An 18,239-nucleotide genomic window follows, 5' to 3' on the forward strand; every position below is an offset into this window, starting at 1 on the left:
TGCGTAATCATGTGCTACACACAAATTTCACAATTATTTATACAAAAAGCATATATCCCTCCTGGCCGGTGCTACTCAATGGTAGAACATTGGCTGGGGCACACAATGGTCATGGGTTCGATTCCTGGTCAAGAGCACGTACCAGGTGGCAGGTCTGATCCCTGGCCCCCTGGTCGGAGTGAATGCAGGAGGCAAGCAATCCATTTGTCTCTCACATTGGTGTTTCTTTCCTTCTCTTTCTCTCTCTCTCTCTCTCTCTCTCTCTCTCTCTCTCTCTCTCTCTCTCTCTCTCCCCGCCCCCCCCCTCTCTCTCCCCTTCCCTCTAAAAATCAATGGAAAAATATCCTCAGGTGAGGATTAAGAAAAAATAAAGAAAAAGCATACATCCGGGTGAAATATATCCAATAACAAGAAACACTGCTGCATTCATGAGGCTGGGATAGGGTCAGGTACAAGCCACACCTTTGACCAGCCGAGCCAGCCATAGGGACAAGCCATACACACACTCCTTTTCACACACACACACACACACACACACACACACACACACACACGGCTAGAGTGACAGAGTGGTTCTGGTCTCCAGCAATGTGCCAAACAGTCCATGGACCCGGAGCGGCTGTGCGTATGGACAAGGTGGCCTTCGTCTTCTCCGTAAGAACAGTCTCAGCCCTGGCCGGTGTGGCTCAGTGCATACAGCATCTGCCTGTGGACCGAACCGGGTTCATTTCCGGTCAAGGGCATGTACCTTGGTTGCAGGCTCTTCCCCAGCCCAGGCCCTGGTCGGGACTCGTGCAGGAGGCAACCTGTCGATGCAGCTCTCTCACATCGATGTTTCTCTCTGTCTCTCCCTCTCTCCTCCACTCTCCCTAAAAATCAATGGGAAAATACCCTCGGGTGAGGATTAAAAGAAGAAGAATAATAGAAAAAGAACGGTCTCAGTCAGACCTGTCACCTCCACACTAAGGGCAGCAGCCTGCTGGGGGGAGCAGTCGTGAGGGCTGAATGCTTCACATCCCAGGCCAGGCCCCTGCCCAGCAGGTCCCAGGAGAGCCAGGAGGACTGCCTTCAGCCACCTGTGCACAGTGTCAGAGAGCACCCCGCAAGGGCCTCCTGGGCTGTGGTCGGCAAACTCATTAGCCCACAGAGCCAAACAGCAACAGGACAACGATCGACATTTCTTTTGAGAGCCAAATTTTTCACACTTAAACTATGTAGGCAGGTACATTGTTATTAACTTAATCAGGGTACTCCTAAGCTGGCCTTTGCTAAAAACTCAAGGGGCCCAAGAGCCGCATGTGGCTTGAGAGCCGCAGTTTGCCGACCACGGTTCCAGGGAATCAGCGGACACCCCTTCCTGACCCCTCCTAAAATCCAAGAGCTGGTGGCCTCAGCACCGTGAGGTCAGGGTTCGATTCCTGATCAGGGCACATGCCCAGGTTGTGGGCTTGACCCCCAGTAGGGGGCGTGCAGGAGGCAGCCCGTCAATGTTTCTCTCAATGTTTCTATCTTTCCCTTGCTCATTTTTAAAGAAGAGGAAGAGGAGAATGAGGAAGAGAAGGAGGAGGAAGAAGAGGAGGAGGAAGAGGAAGGGAAAGAGGAGGAAGAGGAAGAAAAGGAAGAGGTGGAAGAGGAAGAGAAAGAAGAAGAAGAAGAAGAAGAAGAAGAAGAAGAAGAAGAAGAAGAAGAGGAGGAAGAGAAAGAAGAAGAAGAAGAAGAAGAAGAAGAAGAAGAAGAAGAAGAAGAAGAAGAGAAAGAAGAAAGAAAGAAAGAAAGAAAGAAAGAAAGAAAGAAAGAAAGAAAGAGGAGGAGGAGGAGGAGGAGGAGGAAAGAAAGAAGAAGAAGAAGAAGAAGAAGAAGAGGAGGAGGAGGAGGAGGAGGAGGAGGAGGAGGAGGAGGAGGAGGAGGAGGAGGAAGAAGAAGAAGAAGAAGAAGAAGAAGAAGAAGAAGAAGAAGAGGAGGAGGAGGAGGAGGAGGAGGAAAAGAAAGAGGAGGAAGAAGAAGAGAAAGAGGAGGAAGAAGAAGAGGAGGAGGAAGAAGCAGAAGAAGCAGAAGCAGCAGAAGCAGAAGCAGAAGCAGAAAAAGAAGAAGAAAAAGAAGCAGCAGCAGCAGCAGCTGGGGACCTGGCCCCCCTCCAGGCCCAGCCCTGGCCGGGCTCGGGTCCGCCTGCCCGCGGCGCCAGGGGACGCTGTGGGCCTCTTTTCTTTCCGAAGCAGAGAGCTTTCCAGCAGCGGCAGGCCCCGGGGCCTTGGACGGAAGTGAGAAACAAAACAGATGGAAACCGCAGGTCCAATTAGCGGCTGGCGGCCTGTTCTCGCCTGACCCAGTTCTGACCGGAGACGCCCGTGAGGGCGATGGGAGCGCTCCGCGGCCCGGAGGGGAGGGACCCACGGCCACCGCGGCCCAGCGGCTGCTCAGAGGGGAGCTCACAGCTGGCGGCTGCGCTGGGGCTGCCCCTCTAGGCACAAGGATTCCAACACAAATAATAATTTGGGCTTAAAGCTCATCAACACACTGGAGAGAGCCCTAGCCAGTGTGGCTCAGTGGATAGAGCGTCGGCCTGCGGGAGTGAAGGGCCCCAGGTTCGATTCCGGTCAAGGGCACAGACCCGGGTTGTATGCTCGAGCCGCAGTAGGGGGCGTGCAGGAGGCAGCCAATCATTTCCCTCCCATAATTCACGTTTTTTTCCTCTCCCTTAATGGACTGTGCAGAGTGCTAATTTCATTTTGTGCACACACACACACACACACACACACACACACTCCGCAAAGCAAGCCTCTTTGGAAGGGGTCCTATCCACCTATGGAGTCTGTGCTCTTCCATGTTTTGCAGATTTCCTCCTGGGAACTCGGCCGGCTTTCCTGTTCATTCAAACCCAATTAAAGCCGAAGCCGGTGTGGCTCAGTGGATAGAGCGTCGGCCTGCTGGACTGAAGGGTCCCGGGTTCGATTCCCGGTCAAGGGCATGGACCTTGGTGGCGGGCAGATCCCCAGTGGGGGGCGTGCAGGAGGCAGCTGATCGATGTTTTTCTCTCATCATCGATGTTTTGGGGGGCGAGGGCCCCGCTTACCTTCACGGTGCCTTCATGTGACCCCTTCGCACTGGTGGGCCCCCAGCATCCGAGCACAGAGCCCGCAGCCTCCGCCTGGGGGGACACGGAGAGGTCTGTAAGCACAAAGCACCCCACAAACCTGTGGGTGCATTCGCCTCTCCCCTCTCGCCGTCGCTCTGTTTAATCCTTCAGATCGATGCCGGGGTTCCCTTCTCCACCCCAACCCAGACGTAACCCAGTCTGCCCCCTCATCGTCTCCGTGGTAAACGTGAGCGCAGACTAGGGAGCTGTGTTAGCCAGTCAGCCCGGCCGGTGTGGCTCAGTGGAGAGCGTCGGCCTAGGAACCAGGAGGTCAGGGTTCGATTCCCGGTCAGGGCACAGGCCCGGGTGGCGGGCTCCATCCCCAGTGGGGGGCGTGCAGGAGGCAGCTGGTCCGTGATTCTCTCTCCTCATGGTGTTTCTCCCTCCCTCCCTCCCCCCGGAACCAATAAAAACATATATTTTAAATAGCCTGTCAAATTATTATGCCACTTGTAGAAAGTCTGAATGCTACAATTCTCACAGTAGGTGCCATTGCTTTTAGCTCAGACAGACTGTCACTCAGTGAGAAACGGATGCCGCTCTGAACACCTCTGGGCACCGAGCCGCACGCCCTCCACCGGAGAGAGCTCGCTCTAGCGGTGCCGACCGGCAGGCCTCTGTGTACCCACCCCCCAACATGCCTGGGGAAACAGAAACTGCACTCCAATCTTCCTTTAAAACAATGTTTGCATTGATTTCTCAGAGGGGAAGGGAGAGGGGGAGACAGATAAAAACATCCGTGAGGCGAGAGAATCACGGAGCAGCTGCCTCCTGCTCGCCCCGCACTGAGGATCAAGTCTGCAACCCAGGCCTGTGCCCTGATCGGGGCTCGAACCATGACCTCCGGGTCATAGGTCAATGCTCAACCCCTGAGCCACACTGCTTAGGCCCACATTTGGGATCTTTGCTCCCCGCTACGGCTCCCCTAAGACACGGCAAACCGAGGGCACCAGCATTCAACCTCCCATTCCTGGCCACACATGTCCAGTCCCCCGGGCTTCCGTCCGTCCGTCCGTCCGTCCGCACCGGTTTCTGAAGCAGCTGGGCTTCCGCCTCCTGATAGCCCTCCTGCCACACGTGCTTCTCCTTCCCAGGCCTGTGCACCCTGAGCGGCCGGCCAGCCTGTCTCAGCGCCCCTCCCTTCCTCCTCCCTTCCGTTTGCTCTGGTTGTCCCCGGCCCGCTTGGCTCAGGGGAGACAGTGTCGGCCTGCGGACTGAAGGGTCCCAGGTTCAATTCCAGCCAGGGCACAGGCCCAGGATGTGGCTCGACCCCCTGTAGGGGGCATGCAGGAGGCAGCTGATCCATGTTTCCCTCTCATGGATACTTCTCTCTCTCCCTCTCTACTTTAAAAAATCTTAATAAACATCCTCTAAAAAAAATTTAAAAAATAAAAATAAAATAAAGAGGGTATATTAGATAAAAGAAACAACCAGGGTGAATTTTTAAAAATGCGACCACTGAAAAACACACCAATAATATTCAAACATTTGCCTACAGCTTTCAGACCAGGAAACAAAGGGCACCAGAGAAAAGCAGGCACAAGGGACCACGGGTTTTGCTTATAAAGCTGAAATCATTTCATTGTGAGAGAAACTCTGCAGTGGAGACGGAACGGGACAAAACGCCTTACAGAAACCTGAAGGGAAAGCAAGGGCCTGTGTCCAGGGCTGGACTGTCCATCTGCCAGGGGAACAGCCTTATGGGGGAACAGCCTTATGGGGGGAACAGCCTTATGGGGGAACAGCCTTATGGGGGAACAGCCTTATGGGGGGAACAGCCTTATGGGGGGAACAGCCTCATGGGGGAACAGCCTTATGGGGGAACAGCCTTATGGGGGAACAGCCTTATGGGGGAACAGCCTTATGGGGGGAACAGCCTCATGGGGGAACAGCCTTATGGGGGAACAGCCTTATGGGGGGAACAGCCTTATGGGGGGAACAGCCTCATGGGGGGAACAGCCTTATGGGGGAACAGCCTTATGGGGGAACAGCCTTATGGGGGGGAACAGCCTTATGGGGGGAACAGCCTCATGGGGGAACAGCCTTATGGGGGAACAGCCTTATGGGGGAACAGCCTTATGGGGGGGAACAGCCTTATGGGGGGGAACAGCCTCATGGGGGGAACAGCCTTATGGGGGAACAGCCTTATGGGGGGAACAGCCTTATGGGGGGAACAGCCTCATGGGGGAACAGCCTTATGGGGGAACAGCCTTATGGGGGAACAGCCTTATGGGGGAACAGCCTTATGGGGGGAACAGCCTCATGGGGGAACAGCCTTATGGGGGAACAGCCTTATGGGGGAACAGCCTTATGGGGGGGAACAGCCTTATGGGGGGGAACAGCCTTATGGGGGGAACAGCCTCATGGGGGAACAGCCTTATGGGGGGAACAGCCTCATGGGGGAACAGCCTCATGGGGGAACAGCCTTATGGGGGAACAGCCTTATGGGGGAACAGCCTTATGGGGGGGAACAGCCTTATGGGGGGGAACAGCCTTATGGGGGGAACAGCCTTATGGGGGGAACAGCCTCATGGGGGGAACAGCCTCATTGGGGAACAGCCTTATGGGGGAACAGCCTTATGGGGGGGAACAGCCTTATGGGGGGGAACAGCCTTATGGGGGGAACAGCCTTATGGGGGGAACAGCCTCATGGGGGGAACAGCCTCATGGGGGAACAGCCTTATGGGGGAACAGCCTTATGGGGGAACAGCCTTATGGGGGGAACAGCCTTATGGGGGGAACAGCCTTATGGGGGGAACAGCCTCATGGGGGAACAGCCTTATGGGGGAACAGCCTTATGGGGGAACAGCCTTATGGGGGGGAACAGCCTTATGGGGGGGAACAGCCTTATGGGGGGAACAGCCTTATGGGGGGAACAGCCTCATGGGGGAACAGCCTTATGGGGGAACAGCCTTATGGGGGAACAGCCTTATGGGGGGGAACAGCCTTATGGGGGGGAACAGCCTTATGGGGGAGCAGCCTTATGGGGGGAGCAGCCTTTATGGGGGGAACAGCCTTATGGGGGAACAGCCTTATGGGGGGAACAGCCTTATGGGGGAACAGCCTTGTGGGGGAACAGCCTTATGGGGGGAACAGCCTTATGGGGGGGAACAGCCTTATGGGGGGAACAGCCTCATGGGGGGAACAGCCTCATGGGGGAACAGCCTTATGGGGGAACAGCCTTATGGGGGGGAACAGCCTTATGGGGGAACAGCCTCATGGGGGAACAGCCTTATGGGGGAACAGCCTTATGGGGGGAACAGCCTCATGGGGGAACAGCCTTATGGGGGAACAGCCTTATGGGGGGAACAGCCTTATGGGGGGAACAGCCTTATGGGGGAACAGCCTTATGGGGGGAACAGCCTTATGGGGAGAACAGCCTTATGGGGGGAACAGCCTCATGGGGGAACAGCCTTATGGGGGGAACAGCCTTATGGGGGAACAGCCTTATGGGGGGGAACAGCCTCATGGGGGAACAGCCTTATGGGGGGGAACAGCCTTATGGGGGGGAACAGCCTTATGGGGGAACAGCCTTATGGGGGAACAGCCTTATGGGGGAACAGCCTTATGGGGGGAACAGCCTTATGGGGGGAACAGCCTTACAGTGAAATTGCTAACTACCCATAAGTGTCCAAATATGAGCAGATGTCACACAATGAACCCCAAACCGCTTGAAAAGGGAGGCACTGACACCCACAGTAATTCAGTAAGTGATTAATAGAGAAACCGTTCTTACTCCAAGCTGCTCACACACACAAAGAAAGCTTCAGAATCGAATTCTTCTTCTTTGGCCCAAAACAGATGGCAGCTCACACATTAGAGCCGTGGAGGGGAGGGTTACCTTTCATACATGTTGTTCAACTCATTAGGTGCAATTAACATCTTCCGTGTCCCATAAACGCCAACAACATTGGGAAACGGGGCAGGGGCTAATGGTTCTCCTGCTGATGCAACACGGCAAAACCAGTTAGTTCCTGGCCAGAAACAACACAGCAAAATGAGAAGCCCGACCTTCCAATCTGTCACTGCTGACCTCCCGTCATCGGCGCACAAACGGAACCACTATGGATACACGGCGCTGGCCAGTATCTGAGAAACGCACGCCACTTACACAAACACAATGCATTCTTCTGTCTGCTCGTCAGTCCTCACCTGAGAATATTTTCCCCTACTGACTTGTTTTTTTGTTGTTTGGTACTTTAGCCAAGAATATAGTCTATATTGTCCCATTGATTTTATTTCTTAGTTTTTAAAATCTTTATTGTTGAAAGCATCACACAGGCCCAATGAGAACTGCTGTAGACACTGGGAGCTTGAAATCCGAAGATGACAGAACTTCAATGAAGGGAACACAAGTGTGCCGATGACACAGAAATAACCGCTCCTTTGAACACCAGGGAGCACGTGTCACACAGGGGGAACGTCACACCCAGGGAACGTTAAGGTGAGAGCACGCGGACACGGGCCTGCAGACATGAGGAACCTAAAGCAAGAGCACACGGGGCAGGGGGAGGGGAGGAATCTGCCGAAACCACCCCTGCACCAGGCTGTGGGCGACCCCTTGGAGGGAGCACAGGGGACAGGCCTGTCCCTGCAGCATACCTTCCCACAGAGCTGGAAGATGGGTTACCCCACTGGAAGGTACATTTCCACCACAGGAATATGTTTCCCCCACAGGAATTTGTATTTCTCCCACAGGAAGTTGTACTTCCCCCAAAGAAAGGTGCATTTCCCTGACAAGAAGTTTTATTTCCCCCACAGGAAGAAAGGTTCCCCCATAGGAAGGTGCGTTTCCCCAACAGGAAGAAGGGTTTCCCCACAGGAAGTTGTATTTCCCCCACAGGAAGAAGTGTTCCCCCAAAGGAAGAATGGTTACAGCACAGGAAAGTGTGTGTCCCCCATAGGAAGAAGAGTTCCCCTACAGGAAGGTGTGTTTCCTCCACAGGAAGTAGGCTTCCCTCACAGGAAGAAGGGTTCCCCACAGAAAGGTATGTTTCCCCTACACGAAGAAGGGTTCCCCCCACAGGAAGTAGCATTTCCCCCACAGGAAGAAAGGTTCCCCCAAAGGAAGGGTTCCACTACAGTATGTTGTTTCCTCCACAGAAAGAATGTTACTCCACAAGAAAGTGCATTTCCCCACAGGAAGAAGGGTTTCCCAACAGGATGTTGTGTTCCTCCCACGGAAGAATGTTTACACCACAGGAAAGTGCATGTACCCCACAGGAAGGTGCATTTCCCCGGAGAGAGCTGTATTTCCTCCATAGGAAGGAGTGTTTCCCCCATAGGAAGTATTTCCCCCACAGGAAGAAGTGTTCCTCCACAGGAAGAAGCGATTCCCCACAGGAAGGTGTGTTTCTACCTCAGGAAGGTGTGTTTCCCCCACAGGAAAGTGTGTTTCCCCAATAGGAAGTTGTATTTCCCCCGAAGGAAGGTGTGTTTCCCCCACAGAAAGAAGGGTTCCTTCACAGGAAGTTGTTTTTCCCCCACAGGAAGAAGGGTTCTCCCTAGGAAGGTGCATTTCCCCCACAGGAAGAAGGGTTCTCCACAGGAATATGTGTTTCCCCCACAGGAAGGTGTATTTCCCCTTCAGCAAGAAGGGTTCTCCCACAGGAAGGTGCACTTCCACCTCAGGAAGTTGTGTTTCCCCGAGGAAGAAGGGTTCCCCCAAGAGGAAGGTGTGTTTCCTCCACAGAAAAAAAGGATTCCTCCACAGGGAGTGGTATTTCCACCAAAGGAAGGTGCATTTCCCCCACAGGAAGAAGGGTTCCCCCACAGGAATATGTGTTTCACCCACAGGAAGATGTGTTTTTCCCACAGGAAGGTGTGTTTCCTCAACAGAAAGTTGTATTTCCCCCACGGAAAGAATGATAACTCCACAGGAAAGTGCTAGTCACCCATAGGCAGAAGAGTTCCCCTACAAGAAGGTGCATTTCTCCCACAGGATGTAGGATTCCCCCACAGGAAGAAGGGTTCCCCACAGAAAGGTGTGTTTACCTACAGGAAGAAGGGTTCCTTCACAGGAAGTTGCATTTCATCCAAAGGAAGAAGGATTCCTCCAAAGGAAGGAGGGTTCTCCCACAGGACGTGATTTTCCCCTAAAGGAAGAATGTTTACACCACAGGAAAGTGTGTGTCTCCCACAGGAAGAGGGTTCCCCCACAAAAAGGTTCATTTCCCCAACAGGAAGTTGTATTTCCAGGACAGGAAGAAGCACTCCCCCATAGGATTATGTGTTTCCCCCACGGGAAGAAAGGTTCCCCCAAAGGAAAGTGTGTTTCCCCCACAGGAAGTTATATTTCCCCCACAGGATGAAAGGTTCCCCACAGGAGGATGTGTTTCACCCACAGGAAGAAGGGTTCATTCACAGAAAGGTACATTTCCCTCATAGGAAGATGATTTTTTCCACAGAAAAGTCCATTTTCCCCACAGGAAGAAGGGTTCCCCAACAGGACGTTGTGTTTCCCCCACAGAAGAATGTTTACACCAAAGGAAAGTGCATGTCCCCACAGGAAAGAGGGTACCCCCACAGGAAGGTGCATTTCTCCAAGAGGAAGTTGTATTTCCCCCAGAGGAAGAAGGGTTCCCTTAACAGGAAGGTGTGTTTCCCCCATAGGAAAAAAGATTCCCCCAAAGGAAGAAGGGTTCCCCCACAGGATGTTGTGTTTCCTCCACAGGAAGAATGTTTCTCCACAAGAAAGTGCATGTCCCCCACAGGAAGAAGGGTTTTCCCATAGAAAGGTATGTTTACCCACAAGAAGGGTTCCCCCACAAGAAGCTGATTTCCCACATAGGAAGTTGTATTTCCACCAAAGGAAGATGCATTTCCCCCACAGGAAGAAGGGTTCCCCCATAGAGAGGTGTGTTTCCCCAACAGGAAGTTGTATTTCCCGCACAGGAAGAAGCGTTCCCCCACAGAAAGCTGTTTTACTCCAACAGGAACATGTATTTCCCCCACAGGAAGTTACAATTTCCCACAGGAAGAAGGGTTCCCCACAGGAAGGTGTGTTTCACCCAAAGAAAGGTTACCTTCACAGAAAGGTACCTTTCCCCCGCAGGAAGATGATTTTTTTTTTTTTTTTACAGGAAGGTACATTCCCCCCACAGGAAGATGGGTTCACCATAGGAAGGTGCATTTCCCCCACAGGAAGTTGTATTTCCCCCACAGGAAGTTGTATTTCCCCCACAGAGAATGGTTCCTCCACCTGAAGGTATGTTTGCCCCACAGGAAGAAGGGTTACTGCACAGGAAAGTGTGTTTCCCTCACAGGAAGAAGCTTTCCCAAACTGGAAGGTTTGTTTTCCCCAAGGATGGTGCATTTCCCCCAAAGGAAGATGCATTTCCCCACAGGAATGTGTGTTTCCTCCACAGGAAGTCGTGTTTCCCCCACAGGAAATAGTATTTCCCCAACAGGAAGAAGGGTTGCCCACAAAAAGGTGCATTTCTCCCACAGGAAGTTTGACTTCCCCCAGAGGAAGATGGGTTCCCCCAAAGGATGGTGCATTTCCCCTACAGGAAGAAGGGTTCCCCTACATGAATATGTGTTTCCTCTACTGAGAGTTGTATTTCCCCCACAGAAAGAAGCCTTCCCCCTCAGAAAGATTTCTTTCCCCCACAGGAAGTTGTTTTCCCCCATAGGTAAGTGTTTCCCCCACAGGAAGGTGTGTTTTTTCCACAAGAAAGTTCTATTCCCCAAAAGGAAGTTGCGTTTCCCCCACAGGAAAAAGAGTTCCCCACATGGAGGTGCTTTTCCCCTACAGGAAGTTGTATATCCTCCACAGGAAGAAGGGTTCCTCATAGGAAGATGCATTCCCCTCACAGGATGTTGTGTTTCCGCACAGAAAGAATCCTTCTAAAAAGGAAGATGTGTTTCCCCCACAGGAAAGTGTGTTTTCCCCACAGGAAGGTTCTTTTCACCCATAGGAATTTGCATTTCCCCCACAAGAAGAAGAGTTCCCCACAGGAAGGTGCTTTTCCCCCACAGGAAGTTGTATTTCTCCCACAAAGATGCACTTCCCCCACAGGAAGTTGTATCTCCCCGATAGGAAGAAGGGTTCCCCACAGGAAGTTGTATTTCCCTCACAGGAAGAAGGATTCCCCCACAGGAAGGTTCATTTCCACCATAGGAAATTGTATTCCCCCCTAGGAAGTTGTATTTCCCCCATAGGAAGAAGTGTTTCCCCACAGGAAGAGAGTTCCCCCACAGGAAGGTACATTTCCCCACAGGAAGTTGTATTTCCCCCACAATAAGGTTTTTTCCTCCCACGGGAAGGTGCGTTTCTCCCATAGCAAGAAGTGCTCCCACACAGGAATATGTATTTCCGCCACAAGAAGGTGCATTTCCTCCACCGGAAGGTACACTTCCCCCACAGGAAGTTGTATCTCCCCAAAAGGAAGAAGGGTTCCCCCACAGGAAGGTTCATTTCCCCAAAATGAGGTTGTATTCCCCTCCACAAGAAGTTGTGTTTCCCCACAGGAAGGGGGGGTTCCTCATAGGAAGGTGCACTTCCCCCACAGGAAGTTGTATTTCCCCCCAAGAAGAAGGGTTCCTCACAGGTGGATGTGTTACACCCACAGGAAGAAAAGTTCCCCTACAGGAAGGTGCATTTCCCCCACAGGAAAAAAAGTTTTCCACAGGAAGGTGTTTCCCCCACAGGAATGTGTGTATCTCCCACAGGAAGGTGCAATTTCCTAATAGGAAGAAGGTTTTTCACACAAAACTATGTTTCTCACACAGGAAGGTGTGTTTTCCCCACAGGAAGTATTATTTCCCAAAGATTAAGAAGGGTTGCCCACAGGAAGGTGCATTTCTCCCACAGGAAGTTTGATTTCCCCCAGAAAAAGAAGATTACCCCACAGGAAAGTGCACATTTCCCCTACAGAAAGAAGGGTTACCCCACAGGAATATGTGTTTCCCCCACAGAGAGTTGTATTTCCCCCACAGGAAGAAGGGTTCCTCACAGGAAGGTGCAATTCCCCCACAGGAAGTTGTGTTTCCCCCACAAAAAGAAGCCTTCACCCACAGGAAGGTGTGATTTCCCCACAGAAACTTGTATTTCCCCCACAGGAAGGTGTGTTTCACCCACAGGAAGAAGGGTTCCCACACAGGAAGGTTCATTTCCCCGAGGAGAAGTTGTATTTCCCCATTAGAAGATCCGTTTCCCCCACAAAAAGAAGGCTTACACCACAGGAAGGTGTGTTTCCCACACAGGAAGAAGGGTTCCCCCACAGGAAAGTCTGTTTCCCCCACAGGAAGCTGTATTTCCCACACAGGAAGAAAAGAATTCTCACAGGAAGGTACATTTCCCCCACAGGAAGTTTTATTTCCTCCAGAGGAAGAAGTGTTCTCCACAAGAAGGTACATTCTCCCACAAGAAGAAGGGGTCCCCCACAGGAAGATGTTTCCCCATGGGAAGCTGTATTTCCCACACAAGAACAAGGGTTCCTCACAGGAAGCTGCATTTACCCACAGGAAGTTGTATTTATCCCATAGGAAAGAGTGTTTTCCCCATAGTAAGGAGTGTTTCCCCCACAGGAAGGGTTCCTCACAGGAAGATGCATTTCCCCCACAGGAAAGTGTGTTTCCCCCACAAGAAGTTGTATTTCCCCCAAAGGAAGAAAAGTTCCCACTTCTGGAAGGTGCATTTCCCCCACAAGAAGTTGTATTTCCCCACAAGAAGAAGGGATTACCTCAGGAAGGTACATTTCCCCCACAAGAAGTTTTATTTCCCCCAGAAGGAGAAGGGTTAACCCAAAGGTAGGTGCATTTCCTCAAGAGGACAAAGAGTTCCCCCAAAGAAAGGTGGATTTCCCCAACAGGAAGGTGTGATTCCCCCACAGGAAGAAGGGTTCCTCACAGGAAGGTGCATTTCCACCACAGGAAGTTGTATTTCCCCCACAGAAGAAGGCTTACCCCACAGGAAGGTGTGTTTCCAACACAGGAGGAAGGGTTCCCGAAAGGAATATGTGTTTCCCCCACAGGAAGCTGTATTTCCCACAGGAAGAAGGGATTCTCACAGGAAGATACATTTCTCTCACAGGAAGTTTTATTTCCCCCAGAGGAAGAAGCGTTCCCCACAGGAAGGTGCATTCTCCCACAAGAAGAAGGGTTCCCCCACAGGAAGATGTTTCCCCCATGAGAAACTGTATTACCCACACAGGAAGAAGGGTTCCTCACAGGATGCTGCATATCCCCCACAGGAAGCTGTATTTCCCCCACAGAAAGAAGGGATTCCCACAAGTAGGTACATTTCCCTCACAGGAAGTTATATTTTCCCTACAGGAAGAAGGGTTCCTCACAGGAAGGTGCATTTCCCCTCAGGAAGGTGTGTTTCCCCCACAAGAAGAAGGGTTCCCCACAGGAAGGTGCATTTCCCCCACAGGAAAATGTGATTCCTCCACAGGAAGAAAGGTTCCTCACAGGAAGGTCCATTTCCCCTACAGAAAGGTGTACTGTCCAGACTGGAAGAAGCGTTCCTCCACAGGAAGTTGTATTTCCCCCACAGGAAGGTGTGATTCCCCCACAGAAAGGTTCATTTCCCCCAGAGGAAGTTGTATTTTGCCCGTAGGTAGGTGTGTTTCCTCCACTAAAAGGCTTACTAAAGGAAGGTGTGTTTCCCCCACAGGAATATGTGTTTCCCACACATGAAGTTGTATTTCCAAAGAGGAAGATTCATTTCCCCCACAGGAAGGTTTGTTTCCCCCATGGGAAGAAGGGTTACTCACACGGGGTGAATTTCCCCCACAGGAAGGCTCATTGCCCCACAGAAAGTTGTATTTCCCCCACTGGAAGGTCTGTTTTCCCCACTGTAAGAAGTGTTCCCCCACAGGAAGTTGTATTTCCCCAACAGGAAGGTATGTTTCCCACACAGGAAGCTGTATTTCGCCCAAAGGGAGAAGAGTTCCCACACTGGAAGGTGCATTTCCCCCATAAGAAATTGTATTTCCCCACAGGAAGAAGAGATTACCTCAAGAATGTACATTTCACCCACAGGAAGTTGTATTTCCCCCACAGGAAAATGTGTTTCCTCCACAGGAAGAAAGGTTCCTCAGAGGAAGGTGCATTTCCCCTACAGAAAGGTGTATTGCCCCGACTGGAAGAAGCATTCCTCCACAGGAAGTTGTATTTCCCCCAAAGGAGGGTATGTTTCCCCCACAGGAAGTTGTATTTCGCCCAAAGGAAGAAGAGTTCCCACACTGGAAGGTGCATTTCACCCACAGGAAGTTGTATTGCCCCCACAGGAAGAATTGTTCCCCCACAGGAAGTTGTATTTCCCCAACAGGAAGGTGTGTTTCCCCCACTGGAAGAAGTGTTCAACCACAGGAAGTTGTATTTCCCCCACAGGAAGGTATGTTTCTCCCACAGGAAGCTGTATTTCGCCCAAAGGAAGAAGAGTTCCCACACTGGAAGGTGCATTTCCCCCGCAGGAAATTGTATCTCCCCACAGGAAGAAGAGATTACCTCAAGAAGGTACATTTCCCCACAGAAAGTTTAATTTACCCAGAGGAAGAAGGGTTACTCCAATGGAAGGTGCATTTCGTCGCCAGAATGAAGATTTCCCCCACAGGAGGTTGTATTTCCCCCATAGGAAAGTGTGCTTCCCCAACAGAAGAAGGGTTCCTCATATAAAAGTACATTTCTCCCACAGGAAATTGTATTTTCCCACAGGAGAGATTACCTGAAGAAGATACATTTCCCCCACAGGAAGTTTTAGTTTGGCCAGAGGAAGAAGGCTTACTCCAAAGGAAGGTGCATTTCCCCAAGAGAAAGTCGTATTGCTCCCAAAGGAAGAAGTATTCCCCCACAGAAAGATGAATTTCCCCCACTGGAAATTGTATTTCCCCACAGGAAGAAGAGATTACCTCAAGAAAATATATTTCCCCCACAGGAAGTTTTATTTCCCCCAGAGGAAGAAGGGTTACTCCAAAAGAAGGTGCATTTCGTCGCCAGGATGAAGAGTTCCCCCACAGGAAGTTCTATTTCCCCCATAGGAAAGTGTGCTTCCCACACAGAAGAAGGGTTCCTCGCAGGAAGGTACATTTCCATCACAGGACAGTGTTTCCCCCACAGGAAGAAGGGTTCCTCACAGGCAGGTGCATTTCCCCCACAGGAAGGTTCATTGCCCCACAGAAATTTGTATTTCCCCCACTGGAAGGTGTGTTTTCCCCACAGGAAGAAGATTTCTCCACAGGAGAAAGTGTTCCCCCACAGGAAGTTATATTTCCCCCACAGGAAAATGTGATTCCTCCACAGGAAGAAAAGTTCCTCACAGGAAGGTGCATTTCCCCTACAGAAAGGTGTATTGCCCCATCAAGAAGAAGCGTGCCTCCACAGGAAGTTGTATTTCCCCCACAGGAAGGTGTGATTTCCCCACAGAAAGGTTCATTTCCCCCAGAGGAAGTTGTATTTTGCCCGTAGGTAGGTGTGTTTCCTCCACTAAAAGGCTTACTAAAGGAAGGTGTGTTTCCCCCACAGGAATATGTGTTTCCCACATATGAAATTGTATTTCCAAAGAGGAAGATTCATTTCCCCCACATGAAGGTTTGTTTCCCCCACGGGAAGAAGGGTTACTCACACGGTGGTGAATTTCCCCCATAGGAAGGTTCATTGCCCCACAGAAAGTTGTATTTCCCCCATGGAAGGTCTGTTATCCCCACTGGAAGAAGTGTTCCCCCACAGGAAGTTGTATTTCGCCCAAAGGAAGAAGAATTCCCACACTGGAAGGTGCATTTCACCCACAGGAAGTTGTATTGCCCCCACAGGAAGAAGCATTCTCCCACAGGAAGTTGTATTTCCCGCACAGGAAGGTGTGTTTCCCACACAGGAAGAAGGGTTCCTCCACAGGAATATGTGTTTTCCCCACATGAGGGTTTATTTCCCACAGGAAGATGCATTTCCCCCACAGGAAGGTGAAGATGTGTTTCCCCCACAGGAAGAAAGGTTTCTCACAAGAAGTGTCATTTACCGCACAGGAAGCTGTATTGCCCCCACAAGAAGAAGCGTTCCCCCAAGGAAAGTTGTATTTCCCCCACAGGAAAGTGTGTTTCACCCACAAGAAAGATTCCTCAGAGGCAGGTGCATTTCACCCATAGGAAGGTTCATTACTCAACAGAAAGTTATATTTCCCGCACAGGAAGTTGTGTTTCCCCCACAGGAAGTTTTATTTTGCCCGAAGGACAAAGAGTTCCCACACTGGAAGGTGCATTTTCCCCACAGGAAATTGAATTTCCCACAGGAAGAAGAGATTACCTCAAGAAAGCACATTTAGCCCACAGTAAGTTTTATTTCCCCATGAGAAAGAAGGCTTACTCTAAAGGAAGGTGGATTTGGTCCACAGGACAAGGAGTTCCCCCACAGGAAGTTTTTTTTCCGCCACAAGCAGGTGTGTTTCCACACAGGAAGAAGGGTTCCTCACAGGAAGGTGCATTTTCGCTACAGGAAGGTTCATTGCCCCACAGAAAGTTGTATTTCCCCCACAGGAAGATGTTTCCCTAACTAGAGCAAGGGTTCCCTACAGGAAAAAGCATTCCCCCACAGGAAGTTGTATTTCCCACACAGGAAGGTGTGTTTCCCCAACATGAGGGGAGGTTCCTCACAGGAAGGTTCATTTCCCCCAAAGGAAGTTGTATTTTCCACACAGGAAGAAGGGTTCCCCACAGGAGAAACATTCCCCCACAGGAAGTTGTATTTACCCCACAGGAAAATGTGATTATCCACAGGAAGAAAGGTTCCTCACAGGAAGGTGCATTTCGCCCACAGGAAGTTGTTTTGCCCCGACAGGAAGAAGCGTTCCTCCACAGGAAGTTGTATTTTCCCCACAGGAAGGTGTGATTCCCCCACAGAAAGGTCGTTTTCCCCATAGGAAGTTGTATTTTGCTTGTAGGAAGGTGTGTGTATCTTCCACAGAATTAAGGCTTTCCACAGGAAGGTGTGATTCCCCCACAGGAAGAAGGGTTCCTCCACAGGAATATGTGTTTCCTCCACAGGAAGTTTTATTTCCCAAGAGGAAGATGCATTTCCCCCACAGGAATATGTGTTTCCCCCACAGGAAGTTTTATTGCCCAAGTGGAAGATGCATTTCACCCACAGGAAGGTGTGTTTCCCCCACAGGAAGAAGGGTTCCCAACAGGAAAAAGCGTTCCCCCACAGGAAGGTGCATTTCCCCCACAGGAAGGTGTGTTTCCCCCACAGGAAGATGTATTTCCCCCACGGAAAAGCTCGTTTCGCCCCCAGGAAGACGGGTTCCTCACAGTAAGGTGCATTTCCCCCACAGAAAGTTTCATTGCCCCACAGAAAGTTGTATTTCTCCCACAAGATTGTGTGCTTCCCCCATAGGAAGAAGGGTTCCCCACAGGAAAAAGCGTTCCCCCACAGGAAGTCGTATTGCCCTTATATGAAGGTGTGTTTCCCCCACAGGAAGAAAGGTTCCTCAAAGGAAGGTGTATTTCCCCCACAGGAAGGTGCAATTCCCCCACAGGAAGGTCGATTTCACCCACAGGAAGAAGGGTTCCCCACAGAAAAAAGCGTTCCCCCACAGGAAGTCATATTTCCCCTATATGAAGGTGTGTTTCCCCCACAGGAAGAAAGGTTCCTCAAAGGAAGGTGCATTTCCCCCACAGGAAGCTGTGTTTCCCCCACAAGAAGATGCATTTCCCCCACAGGAAGATGGGTTCCTCACAGGCAGGTGCATTTCCAACAAAGGAAGGTTCATTGCCACACAGAAAGTTGTATTTCCCCCACAGGAAGGTGTGTTTCCCCCACGAGAAGAAGGGTTCCCTACAGGAAAAAGGGTTCCCCCACAGGAAGTTGCATTGCCCCCACAGGAAGGTGCATTTCCCCCACAGGAAGGTGTGTTTACCGCACAGGAAGATGCATTTCCCACACAGGAAAGTTTGTTTCTCCCCCCCGGAAGAAGAGTTCCTCACAGGAAGGTGCATTTCCCCAACAGAAAGGTTCATTGCCCCACAGAAAGTTGTATTTCCCCCAAAGGATTGTGTGTTTCCTCCACAGGAAGAAGGGTTCCCAACAGGAAACAGCGTTCACCCACAGGAAGTTGTATTTCCCCTACAGGAAGGTGTGTTTCCCCCACAGGAAGAAGGGTTCCGAACAG

The 18,239-nt window shown here is 51.2% G+C and overlaps 1 protein-coding gene across 4 annotated transcripts in view; it reads right to left on the reverse strand.

Annotated features, from left to right (window-relative positions):
- TBL1X (transducin beta like 1 X-linked) overlaps positions 1-18,239 on the reverse strand; it is a 66,486-nt gene that overhangs the window by 21,855 nt on the left and 26,392 nt on the right. For all 4 annotated transcript variants that reach the window (XM_084870023.1, XM_084870025.1, XM_084870024.1 and 1 more), the window contains one exon: positions 3,071-3,145. The gene's annotated coding sequence lies outside the window, so the exon portion shown is untranslated. The remainder of the gene's footprint in view (positions 1-3,070; positions 3,146-18,239) is intronic.

The sequence above is a fragment of the Pipistrellus hanaki genome (genome assembly GCF_964339955.1).
Source record: "Pipistrellus hanaki genome assembly, chromosome: X".
Taxonomy (NCBI): Eukaryota; Metazoa; Chordata; class Mammalia; order Chiroptera; family Vespertilionidae; genus Pipistrellus; species Pipistrellus hanaki.